Raw genomic sequence first — 16,288 nt, 5'->3', positions numbered from 1 at the left:
GTGCCTCTTTGTCAGAAATCCAGGGAAAATCACAGTAAGGAGCTAACAATTTGGAGGACAGGCTTAGCCATGGACTGTGTGACCTTTCTGAAAAACCCTCAGCAAAAGCCCCTGCTCAGCCTGTGCCAAGTGAGCTGGTGACAGCAGGAGCTCCTCCGCCTGGGGGTTGGTGCAATTTGCATTGGCTCAGGAAAATGTCACAGGTTACATGCTCTGGGGCAAGTTCTGTTCTGTCTCCGGCAGTTCAGGGGGGAATTGGCCACACTCTCCACCTCTGACCTGCTCCCAACCCATCTCAGAGCCCTGTGAAATCTGCAGCCAATAGCTCTTGGCTCGAAGACATTCTGTGTCAAGACACCAGAGTGTGACTAGTGCCACTCTAAATCCCATCACATCAGCCTGGGAATGAAAGAAGCTGCTCTATCCAACAGCAACTGTCTGCCTAAGGATTCAGAGTGATGGGGAAACCTCTGCTCAGAGATTCAGGGCAGGCAAAGGAAACGATATGTTCTGGGCTGGTGGAGCTGGGGAAAGAAGGAGCAGTGGCTGGCTGCCTCCTGAAGAGAAAGAATGCTGTGGGAGGGGAGAGTGGTGTGGTGCAGGGCCCGGGAAATGAGAAGGGGGCTGGTACTCATCCTAAAAATCAGTATTTCTGGGCAAATCCTTGTTGGACTGGGTTGGAGCAGGTTGACAGACCAATTTTGTCTGTGTTGGAAAAAATCTGCTAATGGCAGCTGTTCTTGGAGCCACTGCCCACCATCCCACTGTATCCAGTTCACTGGTTTCCCATGTCTCAGGGGAGTCCCACCACAATCTGTGGCTCACAAGGGCCATGAATGCCTGCACTCACCTCCAACAGGCGCCTTTGGGGTGCAAGGCACCTGGGGTTCAGGTGAGGAGCAGCCACTGCTGGGACTGATCCTCTTTTTCAGGGCCAGGTTATCTGAGGAGGTCTGCCTGGAGCTCCTGCTGGTGCTGGTGCAGCTTCCCAAGCGTGGCCTGGGGTTCTCCAGAGCCCTTCCTTGGGGTTCAGCTACCTCTGGGACAGCAGGATGCTGGCTCCAGTCTGTCTGGAAGGTGCTGGAATAAAGCACAGTGTAGAAGAAGCCTGGGGAGGGAACTGTCCCTGCTTTGTGGGACTGATCGCGGCCCTGCGTCCCCTGTGATGAGCTGCAGGTCCTGAGCCCCACATCAGCTCTGGCCAACGCCAGGCCCTGCTCTGGGGCTGGAGAGGAGCCCTGTGCCCTGGGTGTCAGTTTGGCTCCTCTAACGAGGCAGCTCTCCCTGGCATGGTGCTGTGCTGTGGGGCTGGGAGGGCACAGACACGGGGACAGAGCTGACCTGGCTTCTGTAAGCACCAGCCTGGCCCCTGAATGGCAGCTGTGAAAGACTGGCTCATTTACACTAATGCAGTAAGAGCCCCGTCTGAGTGCGGGCTTTGTGTGGGAGCAAACTGCCTCTGCTCCCTGGAAAGGCAGCATTATGCTGCTCTCTCACTCCAATATGCTAATACACCAACTCCCTGCAATTTCATTTTCAACAGGGACTAATTTAAAAGAAATGACCAGCCTGACAGTGGACTTCAAAGATATCTTTTGATGAGTTTTAGCAGCTTCAGCAAAACTCTAATTTGAATTTCAGTGGCTGCCATGTGATTTTCTCTGTGACAGTTAAGAGAGATGATAGTGCCAGCTCCATCTGTCATTGGAGCCTCTTCTCTTCCCTCTTTTCACTGATTTGTTACAGAGTGGGGGAAAGGAGAGAGGGGAAAAGTTGAAAGAGAGGGTGGCTAAATTCTGGTGCTCTTATGCAGAGGCATACAAAGGGGAGATGTGGAACCGGTGCTGAGAAGTGATGGGAGCAGCTGGGCAGCATCACTGACACCACAGACAGGACCCCAGCACAGGTAACACCCCAGCACAGGCAGCACCCTGCTTGCACAGGCAGTCTGCAGCTCCAGGGTTTGACAAGAGGGTGCACTGGCTCAGGCATTCTGGGTAAAACTGATAATGGAACAGGAATACTTTCACAAGGAAATTAGCAAGTGTTTTCTGTCCTAGCTGGGCACTCGGGCTGGCAGCCCAGTCAAGGTGAAGCCCCCTGGGTGCTGCAATCCCCTTTGTGTTAAATACATTTCATTCAGGGTTGCAGCATTGGACAGCAGCTGGAATCATGGCCGGGACTGGGACAACGTGTCACCCAGTCCCTGTGCTGTGAGACAGGACAGAGCATCACCAGGCAATGGGGGCCGTGCAGGGCCTGTCCCCATCTCCTCCTGTGTCAGTCCTGCACCCCAGCACCATGCACCACCAGCTAAAATCATGGCTGTGCCTCCCGGGTGGATGCAGCACAGCTCCTGCTCCCCCTCGCATGTCTGGAGCTGCCTGTTATGGTTGTCACCTGTGATTTCATGCTGCCTTTTACATCTTTAGCTTCCCTTGTCAGAGACAGCTTCATTGCTGGCTGCCCTGGGACCTGGGGAGTCCTCTCACGCTGAGCTGGCAGCTCTGGGGGCAGAGGCACCGCAGCCTTTTGTTCCCTGGGACCCGCATTTGCATCCCCCTTGTGATGCCTGTGCACAGAGCCAAGGCCGGGCATGTTCAGGGCCACTCCCAGCGTTTGAGCTCGCCCTTCTCTCACAGGGAAGCCCTGGCCCGGATGACAGGAGCCACCTGGGGCAACTCTGGCTGCCCAGGGCATGCGGGCAGCATGGGAGTGGCTGTCAATCCCACTGTAAGCCCCAGGCAAGCGGCAGGACCTGCTCAGCTCATGTAAAATCTGGGATTAGAGACCTCTGCAAGTGCCCCTGTTCCCAGTTACAGCTGCTCCCAGAGACCTAGGCCAGGAGTCACGCTAGCAAAGCCTTGTTTTTCTCTGGTGCCCTGCATTGTTGGCTGGTCCCTGGGAATGGGATGATCACAGCCTGGGTTTCTCAGTGCTCACTGGTGACACCCTGAAGCCAGGCTGGGTCCCTGCCCTGCAGAAGAGCCTGGAGAAGGAAAGGATCCCCATGCACCCATCCCATCAGTGTATTGCCCATGCACTCTGGAGCAGTGCATTCCCACACCTCTGGGAGCCCAGCACCACAGGGGTCAGTGCTGGGAGATGTCTGTGTGAGACATGGTTTGCTGCCAGGGTGGGCAGGAGGACCCTGAAAGCTGGAGATAGTAACTCTCTGCAGACCCTGGATGCAAAAGGCGCTGGAGATGTGATGAGAATAATAGAATCATGGAATATTCTGAGGTGGAACGGACCCAGAAAGATCACTGAGTCCAAATCCTGGTCCTGTATGAAAACCCCAAGAATCCCACCCTTGCCTGAGAGCATTGTCCAAATGCTCCTGGAGCTCTGGCAGCCTTGGGGCCATGACCATTCCCTGGGGAGCCTGGGCAGTGCCCAACCACCCTTGACTGGGGTCAGCTGCACGAGTGCCATGCCAACTTCGAGGGGTGTTTGCATCGTGTGGGAACATGACACAGCAAGGAATGAGACAGAAGCAACAAGGAAACCCTGCAAAAAGGAGGTGTCCTGAATGGCACCTTCAAGGCCAATAAAGGGCTGTATCCTGCCCCTGCCAAACCTGGGAGTGTTTGGACCAGGACTGCCAGTCCCAATGATGGAGGCAATGGCATTCCCCTGTGTTTCTGAGCATTCCCTCTTTTGGCATAGTAGAGCTACTCCTGCTGACGATAGCTCATGGATACAGCGCTCACCCATTGCCACCCTCGGGCAGTACCCCAGGAGGACACGCAGGTGGGGACCCCTACAGCATATCCCTGCTGCTCCCACTGTGCCCTGCTGCACAGAGCTGGGGCCAGTTGCCATCTGAGCCCGTGTGACAGTGCTGCCAAGGCTCCCTGGTGGGGACCCAGCTCTCAGAGTTAGCCTCTGCTCTGAAAGCCTCTGTGAAATCACTCCGACGTTAGGCACTTCCTAATAAAGCTGTCACAGACACCCCCATTATCTCCCGGCTCAGCCCCCTGCCCTCTGTTTAACCAGATAATCTGCTTTTTAAAAATACCTTTTCCTCTGGCTCAGTGGAAGCTCAGGTCTGTCCCAGTTCCTTGTCACTGAGGCGCACTGAGGAATTATCAGCACGCAGAGCTTTTATTTTCCTTTGTCATTGTGTGATACTGAAAAGTCTATTTTGTGGCTAATTATGCTGGCATCTGCGTGCCTCCCTTGGCGTGCATCTGAGCCTGTCCCTGCTGCAGTGGAACAGCCTGTGTGGGGAGGCTTCTCTTCCATTAGACATGCAGAGATCAGACCTGAAATTTGTCCCAGACCTATGCACAATGCTGATGCTCCAGCCTTACACATCCTTTTGTCCTCGACCCTTGGAAATCCCAATTTCTCTCCCACAGCCTGGAGGATGAGTGGGTTTTCTCTCAAGCAGCAAGGTCTGCCACCAGACGGTGGCTCTGGGATGTGTCAGGATGTGAGAACGTTCCTGGGATCAGGTTGCAAATGTCACTGCAGCATCTTGGTCATTCTGTCCTGTCCGCCATCCTGGCCGTGTCCCCGGCTGTCCCCACCAGCAGCCAGTGCCTAGGAGGCCTTGGGGGTCTGGGCAGAGCCAGTGTGGCCCCACTCCAGTTGCCCAGGGTCTCAAGCTGGTACCCAAGTGGGACAGTGCTGCTGCAGATGCCTCTGCAGATGTCACTGTCCCTTAGGCTCACCCCAAGGGCCATAGTGAGACTCTGTTCCCCTTCCCCACTGTGCCCAGCCCAGATAACTTGCCCATGATGATTGCAGCCTCAGACATCGAGGACAGCTGGGGACAAACAGCACAAAGGCTGTTCCCACCTTGTGGAGGAGCACCAGGCTCTCTGATCACCTGTGAAGTGCCAGGACGCTGCCCACTGTAAGGTCTGCCCTTCAGAAAGGCTCCCTCATCCCAGCAAGCCCTCGGCCAGGGAGGCCCCTCCCTGGGCTGTCCTCAAGGCTGGCAATTCCTCTGTGTGTTGGACAGTTGGTGGTGGCCTTTCCTTGCCTGGCCTGGCTCTACAGGAAATGGGCTGGGTGGAAAGGCTTCACCTGTGCTTTCAGTCTTGAATTTTGCTGAGAGTAGGGCAGTGGAAGGAGAAGCCACCCTGAGCCACACCATTCCAGGCTCTGCTGGTGGTGCTGGTCAGACTCGGTGTGACACCTGGTCATCATCTGGAAACCACACATAAAAACCACTTGGCCACGAATGGGCAGATTGCAAAGCCCAGCTGCCATTGCTAATGCCTTGGTTAGTCACAGGGGAACTGGTGTAAAGCATTTCATGACACCCTAGGGGCCAGGAAAATGATGTATCAGCCTGGAGAAGAGGCTGATTTCTATTCCAGGACTGAGCTCCCCTCTCCTGGGAGGATGATGTCTCTAATCCAGCTCACCTTGCTGAGACAGAGCACCTGTAACACCCATGGCCCTCCCAGAGCTGGGGGCAGCCCCAGCTGTAATTACCCAAGTTCACACCAACGTGTCTGGGGTTAAATTGCTGCTTTGGAGAGCTACTGGGGCAACACCAGGATTTGTGTCAGATAAGAAGTGTGACATTGTTTTGCAGAATAAAAAAGAGCCTTATCAGGAGTGTACCAGCCCAAGTGTTGTTCAGCTCTCTGAGCAGCTGGCTCTGGGAGTGGGCAGTGGCTGCAAGGGCTGGATGGGCTGGATGCTGGGTCCCAGCTGGCAGAGGCCCTGCCTGCACTGGGTCCCTGCTCTGCTCTCTTGGCTATGAGGGAGAGGCTGAGCCATGCAGTGAGAGCCTGGCCTGTTGTTTGCATGGGGCTGGCAGCTCTGTGATGGCTGGGACAGGACCACAGCACACATGACCCACAGCTGGAAATGCCTCCAAGCCACTGCATCCCTCTGAAGGATGGCCATAGTGCCATGCTCCTGATATCCAGGAGCAAACTGGTCAGGAATCATGGGGAGGTACATGGGGCATCTTCCTATAGCACCATGAGAGGATGAAAAGAAGGAAGTTAAAGACAGCAGTGCAACAGCTGAGAGGAAGATCATCTGAAGCTGGGAACAGGACCCTCAGATGTGTTTCCAATGCCCCTGCACTGAGACAGGGCCTGGGAACAGAGAGCAATGAGCTCTCACCAGGGGACTGTATCGCCACTAAAAGGGAAGAAATGAGTTTTTCCACATGCATTAAGACAAGACACACCATCGTGAGGGCAGATGTTCCACACACTCAGAAATGCACAGAGAACTGCGGCGTCTTCGTGTCTCATCACAGTGGATACAGCAGAAAGTGAAATCATGAAAATGATAATGGGTGGAGAGCGATTTCCACATGAGAAGAGAGGAGAAAGGAGCTATTTAGTTTGAGAAGGGACGAATGAAAGGGTGAGATGGATAGAATAATGAATGGGACAGGGGAGATGCATCCACCAGCCACTCTCAACAAGGCAAGAGGTGCCTGGGGAGCTGAAAGGGCCCTTCTTGCAAATGGATGCAGGAAGGAGCTTTCTCCAGGTTCAAGCGATCTGTCTGTGCAATCTGGGGCTGCAGGGTTCAAGTGACCTGTGGGATCCAAGGCAGCAGGAAGCAGAGGACAAAGTACCAGCTCATTTCTGCCTGCAGTGTCTCCATGTCTTTCTACCTTCTCACCAGCACTGAGCAAGGCAGGATCTCTGTTCTGCTCTGTCTCCTTCCCCAAATGGCAGAGATGCCCAGCAGCTCCCAGTGTGGTGTTTCCCTCTAGTGTCACAGCAAGCAGATTGTGGCTGTGGCCACTCATAGGCACAAAGAATGTGGTGGTGACCACAGGGCCCTGGCACACTGCAAATGAGTCAGCCAGGCATGAAATCCAGTGCTGGGCACCAAATGAGTTATGAAATGACTGTGTACTGCAGACACAGTGGGCACACCCATGGGGATTGGAGTGCCCGTGTCCCAGCTGCAGTATTGCCAGGTGCTGCACCCCAAGGCAGGGAGTACAAGTTGAGGCAAGCTCAAAGACAATTCCCTGCTGAGTCCTGGCCACTCAGTGCATGTATGACTGGGCAAGGAGCTCTGGAAACTGGGAAATGCTGCCTGAGATGTAGCTGGGCACTCCAGAGTAAAGGTGGGGGCAGAGGGGGAGATGGCTGTGGGGGAGCTGCATTGCACAGAGTCTCAGAGGTGCGTGTGATGTGGAAATTGGTATTCAGAGGATCCCTGTAGTATTTAGGAACAGTCAGAAGGGAGTTTTCCAGCCAGAATGAATGAGGAAGGAAAGCAGCATTAATACTGTCTTTTCTATGCTGCTTTTGTCCCCTTTCTCCAGGGTCAGACAGCAATGTGCCTTCTGCGGCTTCCCATGGATGAAGAGTTGCTCTGTCCTTTTCCTGTGGAGATGGGAGCTGCTGCTCCCTGTGTCCTGTCCCTGGGCACTGCTCTGCCAGGCACACTGGGCACACTGGGAGCTGGCGGAGGAGCCACTCACAGCCCTGTGCTCCTGACCCTGCCAGCTGACAGTGACAGCAGAAGGGGGATGCTGGGGACAGTGACATGGTGCATGTTGCTCCCACAGAGCTGTGTTAGGATCATTTGGGGTGTTTTTCCTGGGTCTGCTGACGTGACAGTCCAAAAGGCTCTGCTGCCACCACAAGGTTCTTTCCACACTGCTTCCATCCCAGTCGGTGTTCCCTGCTGGAGACCACCTGTGTCCCAGCCTCACCATCCCTGTTTGGGCCAGATGGAGCAGGTGGGGAAGGAAAAGACCCCAAGGCTCCTCACTGCATCCACATGGCACCCCAAAGGTCTTCAGAGCCACACTCTAGCAATCAGCACTGCCCTGTCTCACCTCTGTGCCAAGCATCTGCCCTGCCCCACGGTCTGGCTGTGTGGGGATGACAGGCTGGGCAGCTGCAGGTGGTGGCAGGGGCAGGTTCCCACCAGCAGCCCTCCAGCAGCTGGGAATGATGCTGGCACAGGGTCTGGAGTGAGCTGTGGAGAAGCCTGCTGCTGCTGCTGCCTTCAGAGCTGTGTCCTCCCAGGATGTGGTGGCTGGGTCAGAGTTCAGCTTTGCTGCCAAGTCTGGGAATAGCACCTTTAAATCAACACCTGGAACCAGTCCAGAATGATACTGGCTTCTTTCTCTCTTCTTTTTTTTTTTCTCTTTCTCTCCTTCAGCATTTCTCACAAAGCAGAAAGACAGAAAAAGCATCTGTAAGGGTTAAAAAAGGTGTGGATGTGGTGCTTAGGGACATGGGTTAGTGTTGGATCTGGCAGTGCTGGGTTAACAGCTGGACTTGATGATCTTAGAGAGCTTTCCCAACCCCAGTGATTGTATTATTCTGTGACTGTAAGTTGGTTTTGGGGTGAATTGAGTGATTTTTGCTGTTTCAGCATGCAGCAGATCTTGGGCTCATACGCCTGAGGAGAAAGGAAACATAGGCATGGATCTGATTGAGTTTTAAAAGTCATGGACTTTGCAGACGCCTTGCAGAGGCAGGACACAGCCAGGAAGTGGCACACAGCTCACAAGGGGATCCATCTCATCACCAGGGATCCATTGCACCATCAGGGATGCGCGGCCTTCCCAGCCCCAGCCCGCAGCAGGTTACCCGAGGGGATCTGTGCTGGTGCTCCTCACTGGTGACCCCCGCGTGCTCCTCTGGATCCACCAAGCCCAGCCAGTGTGCAGGACTCCTGCCAGACCCTGTTCTGCAGGGTCAGCTGGGAGGGCAGCGTCCAGCACATCCCTGCACTTTCCATCTGGGAGTGCCTGCGCTTCCCCATGCTGACAGGGTAATTGCAATATTGTCATGACATGTAGCAGATCAAAGACTTGGTGCAGGGGAGGTGGCAATGGTGGTAAGAATGACATGCAGTTTGCATTTAGAAAGCACTTAAAAGGCAATTATCCAGAGCTGGGAGCCCTGGCCAGAGAGTGTGGCTCATGTATTTTAATGTGGATTTCAAAGAGATGAAGATTGGTGCCCAGCAGGAGGCCTGGCAGTGCAGGCAGCTGTGTGCAGCTTGCTGCAGGCCAGGCTGCACTGCAGTGGCCTGGCAGGGAGCTGCAGGCACCGGCAGCTGCGCTGAGCCTGCTCCTGATGCTCTGCTGCAACCACACATCCCTCCTCTTCCTCTCCCTGCAGGGCCATCCTGCAGCTGAGAGAACAGGACGTGAGGAGGAGGAGGGACTCTGGCATTGATGCCAGGCATCACTGCTTTGGAACAGCTCCTTGTTCGTGGAGAGGGAGGTAGGGCTGTCTGTGCAGGGCCAGGAGATTTCCACGATCCTTGTGGACTCCTCCCACTTCAGGATATTCTATTCTATTCTATTCTATTCTATTCTATTCTATTCTATTCTATTCTATTCTATTCTATTCTATTCTATTCTATTCTATTCTATTCTATTCTATTCTATTCTATTCTATTCCATTCTATTCCATTCCATTCCATTCTATTCTATTCTATTCTATTCTATTCTATTCTATTCTATTCTATTCTATTCTATTCTATTCTATTCTATTCTATTCCATTCCATTCCATTCCATTCCATTCCATTCCTATTTTTATTTCTATTTCTGTTCTGTTCATTTCCATTCTAGATGGGCTCTGGTTGCTACAGCCAGCTACATCAATACTGGCTTTCCTGCTCTGGCCCAGGGGCCCAGGGCCTCCCTTGTGCCAGCCACTGACCATGCTGCTGATCAGGGGGGTCTCAGCCTCTCCTCTTTGCTAATCCAAGGCAGCTGCAGCTTTGATAAGCTGAGCATATAAAAAGGAGGAAATGAGAATTTTTGCACAGGCAGTCAGTGACAGAACATGTGTGTGTGTGTGTGTGTGTGTGTGTGTGTGTGTGTGTGTGTGTACACAGTTTTAAACTAATTGAGGACTTGTTTTGATTGGGTGTTAGGAGGAAATTCCTCCCTGTGAGGGTGGTGAGGCCCTGGCACGGGTTACCCAGAGAAGGTGTAACCACACTCCTGGCAGTGCCCAAGGCCAGGCTGGACCGTGCTAGGAGCAACCTGGGATAGTGGAAGGTGTCCCTGCCCATGGCAGGGGGTGGAATGAGATGAGATTTAAGGTCCTTTCCAACCCAAACCATTCTGGGGTTCTCTGATCCCTCCCCAATGGATGAGGTGCCTCCCATGCCTCTCTGTGATGCACAGTCCTGCTGAGGGCTGCCCTGAGCCAGCCAGACTCCCTCGCTCCTTCCCAGGCCCTCATTCCTGCCCCACTGGGCTGGGAGGGAAGGGCCCCTGCAGCTCCATCCCTGCTTAGCAGTGGGCATTGCTGATGGAAAAGAGAGACCTCCCAGGGCACGCAGCTGGTTCCCTGTTTTCTATTTAGAATCATAGAATCATTTAGGTTGGAAAAGACCTTTAAGATCATTGAGTCCAACCCGCACCACCAGGTTTACCATTAAACCATATCCTCAAATGCCCCATCAATATGTTATTTAACAATTCCATGGATGGTGATTCCACCTTTGCCATGGCAGCCTGTTCCAATATCTGAACACCCTCTCAGTGAAGAAACTTTTCCTAATATCCAATCTAAACCTCCCCTTGCACAGCTTGAGCCACTTCATCCTGTTCTGTCCCTGTTCCCTGGGAGCAGAGCCCACCCCCCCGGCTGTCCCCTCCTGTCAGGAGCTGTGCAGAGCCACAAGGGCCCCCTGAGCCTCCTTTTCTCCAGGAGCTCCCTCAGCTGCTCCTGGTGTCCCAGGCCCTTCCCCAGCTCCGTTCCCTTCTCTGGACACACTCCAGCCCCTCAGGGTCTTTCCTGTGATGAGGAGCCCAGAACTGACTCCAGGATTTGAGGTGGGGCCTCACCAGTGCCCAGCACAGGGGACAGTCACTGCCCTGGTCCTGCTTTGCCTTGGCCCCTTGCCCACCTGGGCACACACTGGCTCATGTTGGGCACCCCCAGGTCCTTTTCTGCCCAGCAGCTTTCCAGACTTTTCTGCATGCCTGGAGCACTGCCTGGGTTTGGTGTGACCCGAGTTCAGGACCTGGCACTTGGCCTTGTGCAGTTGGCCTCGGCCCATCACTGCAGCCTGTCCTGATACCTCTGCAGAGCCTTCCTGCCCTCCAGCAGATCCTACTCCTCTTGGTGTTGTGAGTAAACTTATAGAGGGTACACTCAATCTTCTCATCCAAATCATTGGTAAAGATGTTAGACAGGACTGGACCCACTACTGAGCCCTGGGGAACACCACTTTGGGACAGCTGGGATCTCCCATCTGCTGACAAATGATGGAATGTGGCTTGATAAGCACTTCCACCAGATCCCTCACATTGCATCTGACTCCACAGACATGTGTGTGAATCTCTCTGGTGTGGTTTGCTGACCATTAACCCTTTTATAATGGTGGGTGTCATTCTGCTCCCTGGCCCTGTCTTCTAGCTCAGGGGGAACAGGCTTAGACAGAGTAAACAGGTAAAGCAGCAATCAATAAATTATCACTTCTAATTATCATAGAACTCCAGAATGGTTTGGGTTGGAAATGGAAGGGACCTAAAAGCCCATCCAGTTCCATCCCTTGCCATGTGCAGGGACAATTTCCACTGTCCCAGGCTGCTCCAAGCCCCATCCAACCTGGCCTTGGACATTTCCAGGGATCCAGGGGCAGCCACAGCTGCTCTGGGCACCCTGTGCCAGGGCCTCACTACCCTCACATGGAATGATTTCTTCCCATTATCTAATATAACCCTTCCCTCTCTCAGTTTAACCAAGTTGAACTTCTTCATTGCTGGGTGGAGCAGCAAAAAGCACAAGGAACATCCCCTAAGCCAAGCTGGAGACCTGTCATAGTGCAGGGAGCACTCCACCAAGGCTCCCAGCCCCTGGGCCACCCCAAGGGTGGGCAGACAGCAGTTCCCCAGAGCAAACCTGTCAGTGGTGAGTGCTGAGCTGGACTTCAGCATCTGCATGTGAGGAGGCAAAGGACAGGACGAGGGCGAGCGGGTGCAGGCGGCATCGCAGCACGGCTCGGTTCGGGCTGGCACCTTTGGGCAGGTGCCTCATCCCTCTGCAGGGCCAGATGGAACTTCACTGAGTGCAGGAATATCCGGGCGTGTCTGCCGGCATCAGCCGGGCCCGTGCTGCAGCCTGATGTGCTGCTGACAGCGCTGCCCTCACTGCGGGCTCTGTCCGTCTGTCCGCCAGCCCATCCCCGGGCTCTGCCTTTGACAGGTCTGCCAGGGAAGGTCTGACAGCCATTCCAGGGCAAGGGGCCGTCTCCCTGCGGTGCTTGGAACCCCTGCCAGGTGCCCCACCTGGCTGAGTGTGTGCCCTGCTGAGAGCTGAGCTCCAGCACCCCGAGAGCCCGAGCACACCCAGCGGCGGCGACCGCCCAGCATCGGGTCCTCCAGCATCAGCTCCCCCAGCATCAGCTCCCCCAGCATGGGCTTCCCCAGCATGGGCTCCCCCAGCATGGGCTCCCCCAGCATGGGCTCCCCAGCATCAGCTCCCCCAGCATCAGCTCCCCCAGCATCAGCTCCCCCAACATCACCTCCCCAGCATCAGCTTCCCCAGCATGGGCTCCCCCAGCATTGCCTCCCCCAACATGGGCTCCCCCAGCATGGGCTCCCCCAGCATGGGCTCCCCAGCATCACCTCCCCAGCATGGGCTCCCCCAGCATCAGCTCCCCCAACATCAGCTCCCCCAGCATGGGCTCCCCCAGCATGGGCTCCCCAGCATGGGCTCCCCCAGCATGGGCTCCCCCAGCATCAGCTCCCCCAGCATGGGCTCCCCCAGCATGGGCTCCCCAGCATGGGCTGCCCCAGCATCAGCTCCCCCAACATCACCTCCCCAGCATCACCTCCCCAGCATCAGCTCCCCCAACATCACCTCCCCAGCATCAGCTCCCCAGCATGGGCTCCCCCAGCATCAGCTCCCCCAGCATGGGCTCCCCCAGCATCGGCTCCCCCAGCATCGGCTCCTCCGCCCTCTGGAAACGCTGCTCTGAGCTGCGGGGGTGCTGCTCGGCCTCCCCAGGCTTGGACAATCTGGCAGTTGTCTGCAAAGAGCCCCAGCAGCCCCTGTCCTGGCTGCCCAGCACCTGCTGGAGCAGGCAATGCCTTGAGGGAAGTTCAACGGCTTTGTGCCAGAGTGGGACGGGCTGAAGATACAACAGCTACAGGGATATTAATTCTGATTTCAGATCACAATTCTGACTCCAGTTTAAGCTGTTTGCTCTGTGTTGCTGTTCCCATGAACAGTAGTACCTACTGCAGTGCCCTCACACTGCCCTGGGATGATAACTGGGACATCAGCTCTCCTGCAGGGAAGGAGATGTGGTTAGTGGATCCAGCAGAGTCATGTAGAGAGTACCTGGCCCGGTCCTTAACTTCACCCATTGATTTTGGAAACTTTTCCTTGGTGGTGTGTATGTCTTATCCACATTCACCAAACTATTTAGGCAGGAGAAGTGTTCTAGCTTAAGTTTAGGTTTGTCTCCTCACAGACGTCCACTGAAGAAATTGTTCCCTCTGTGGGAGACCCTGAGACCCTGGTGCCAGGCTGGAGCCCATCCTTTAGGACATTTATGCCACTCCTGGATGTAGGTTTTCCTCATCTCCTCATTTCTGCTGCATGGGAAGTACTCACAGTGTCTTGGGAGTGGATAAAATAATTTTCCAACCCTATGGGGCAGGACAAGGGCATTCCATGTAATGTGTATGTGGAAAATCTTGAGACAGGACATCTGCTGGGCTTTAAGACAAGGCAAGGCAAGACTTGGGGAGTAAACCTGCAAGCAAAGGAGAGAACAGGACCCAGGTCTCTATCTGCTGTGCAAAGGCAGTTCTGTCCTCTCTGTACCCTTCTCTCCTCTTCAGTCATTTTATTTAATAACTTCTGGAACAACAGCCTTTTCTTGTGGGTAGAGGAAAAATATGGTCTGGAAATCTTCAACATTGATCATGTTATGGATGGTCTGCTGTGCAAGACTGAGCTTCCCAGTCAAGCAGGAAGATAAGGTTTTTATTTGGCTGGTTAGAGTGTGGTACAGTTCACTCTCGTGTGCCTCAGCTCTGGAAGCAACATTTTGAATGGGATTTTGGCCCCACAAACCCAGCTTGATTGGTGCAATCCACCTTCCCAGTTCAAGGCACCTGCAATACTGCCAAGATGGGCCGGTGTCTTCTGGAACTTGGGAAAAGCAGAGAAGCCACAAATTCTACTCTTTCTAAGGTGTGATCCTAACTCCAGAGTGGTCTTCTGCGTTTGGTTTCCACATCTGACCCTCCAGGGACCTTGTTGGGACAAAATCTATCTCTCCAAGCCCTGCAGAAGGATGAGCTGCTGCACGAGGCTCTGTGTTCAAGGCTCACATCTGCCCAAGGGGTCCAGCCATGCACCATCTGTGAAGGGCTGGAGCACAGTCTGGAGATGCTGAGGGTGGGGGTTGCATCCTCTTGGGCAGAGGGAGGTGTGACTCTTGTGTCCCCCAGCACTGGTGAGTTTGCTGGTCACTATGCCTGCAGTGTTTGTTCTCCTGACCTGCTGCTGTGTCCTGGGCTCCATGGGAGGATGCTGCAGTTCCCTGGCATGGGAAGAGAGCTTCAAGCAGCTTTCTCACAGCTACTGGAAGTAGAAGGTTGTGGTGAAAACAAAGGTGTCAAGGCCTTATTTTTGACACTGGCTGGTTCTGAAGCATTTGATTTCTCTGGTAGCATTCATCTGACTGAGGCTGAGGAAGCTAATTACAGGAGTGTGGCACAGAAACCCGAGGCATGTGGGAACACCATGGGAAAAAATGAAACATATAAAAGACATGCTTTAATCAAAGAGGACTGAAAGAGAGGGAAATCTCAGAAGAGCCGGTGACTGATGTGTGGCTGGAGAACTGGCAACTGAGAGGGAGGCAGAGGCAGTGAGCAAGGTGTGGTTGCAGAGCTAAAGCTGGGGCACAGCAATTAGAATTTTCCAGGCAGAAGTCACCCTGTCCAGAGTGACACCTTTGAAGGGTGAGCAGTGTGGAACCTTCATAAACCGCTGAAAACACTTGACACCACCAGAGTGACCCGTGGCGGAGATGAGAGCAGATCTGAGAGCAGGGATGAAGCCAGCACAGCCCCTGAAGGCTGCATGGGCTCTGATAAGCACCCAAAGCAAAGCACCTGCACCTGGGAGAGGCAGCCAATGCAAGAGCCTGTGAGCACCAGCAGATGCACAGGGAGGATAAAGACGAAATTGCCCATGCTATTAGCTCAGATGAGTTCTTCAAAGCAGTGAGGGAAAGAGCTGCTGCAGAAGGCAAACGGACTCTAAATATCCAGGTCAAGGCAACTGGCTTTACTTTGAATACAGATATTTGAGAGCTAAACAGAAAGTACCTCTACAAAAGGAGCCACTCTGAGAGTGGTGAAGAGACTCGTCTCTGCTGTGTGTGAACATCACCTGAGTGTGCCACTGACCAGATAAGAACCTATTTCTGCTAACATCAGCATCTGAGTGCTGTAACTGGAGGACCAAAGGAATTGAATGTGTTAGGGACTGTCCTCCTGCATAGCCAGGTGACGGAAACACGGGGCATGGAGTCTACTGCAAAGCTCTCAGTGGCTGGATTGGGATGAGAGACCCTCAGGGCACGACACGGTCAGAAGTGCAACTGACAGCAGAGCTGCCTTCAAAGGGAGCCTATTGCTAAATTAGGGCACCTCAAGACCCCCGGACACGGTGGGAAGGAGAATTACTATGCTGTTGAGAAATATTTTCAATGAGAGCTTAGAAAGAAGGCATGGGCCTAGGGGTGCTGCCTTGGTGCACTGAGTGCCTAAGCAGGAGACAGTCTTGCCTTGTGGGCAGACCAAAGCCTTGGATGGCTCTGGCCAGTGCCTGGTGCCCCATGGGACCTCACACAGCACAACAGGGCCTGTGCCAGGGTTGCCGCCAGTGAGTGAGGAGGTTTGCTGCAGTGTGCTTGGGATGGGGTACTGGAGAGGAGAACAGCCATGTGGAAAGCTGGAGTGACTAAATCAACTCTGGAGCTCTGTTCATTTTGCCTTATGGAGCGACTGTTTCCAAAGATAGAATGGGAAAAAATGTATATATTTAAAAGTTAGAGACAGCTTGCTGTCAGTCAGAGCAAGAGGAAGATGACTAGGGAGTGTCTGTCCTTCTTATTCCTGGGCATTTCATCTCAGGCCTTGCAATATCTGGAGTTTTAAGACATTCTTATCTGAAGTCACTTGACTTCTATTTAGCCCAAATTCCCCAAACCAGGGGAGAAATAAACTTCCCCCATGCTGCAGGCTAGGAAAATCTCACAATGTTTGAAAACATGGCATGGGGAAAAGTGCTGCCAGAATCTGGCATTGTGACCCCTTGCTTCTGACTTGGC

This window comes from Melospiza melodia, chromosome 26 (assembly GCF_035770615.1).
Source record: "Melospiza melodia melodia isolate bMelMel2 chromosome 26, bMelMel2.pri, whole genome shotgun sequence".
Taxonomy (NCBI): Eukaryota; Metazoa; Chordata; class Aves; order Passeriformes; family Passerellidae; genus Melospiza; species Melospiza melodia.
The sequence above is the reverse complement of the archived record's forward strand: the minus strand, read 5'-3'. Positions refer to the sequence as shown.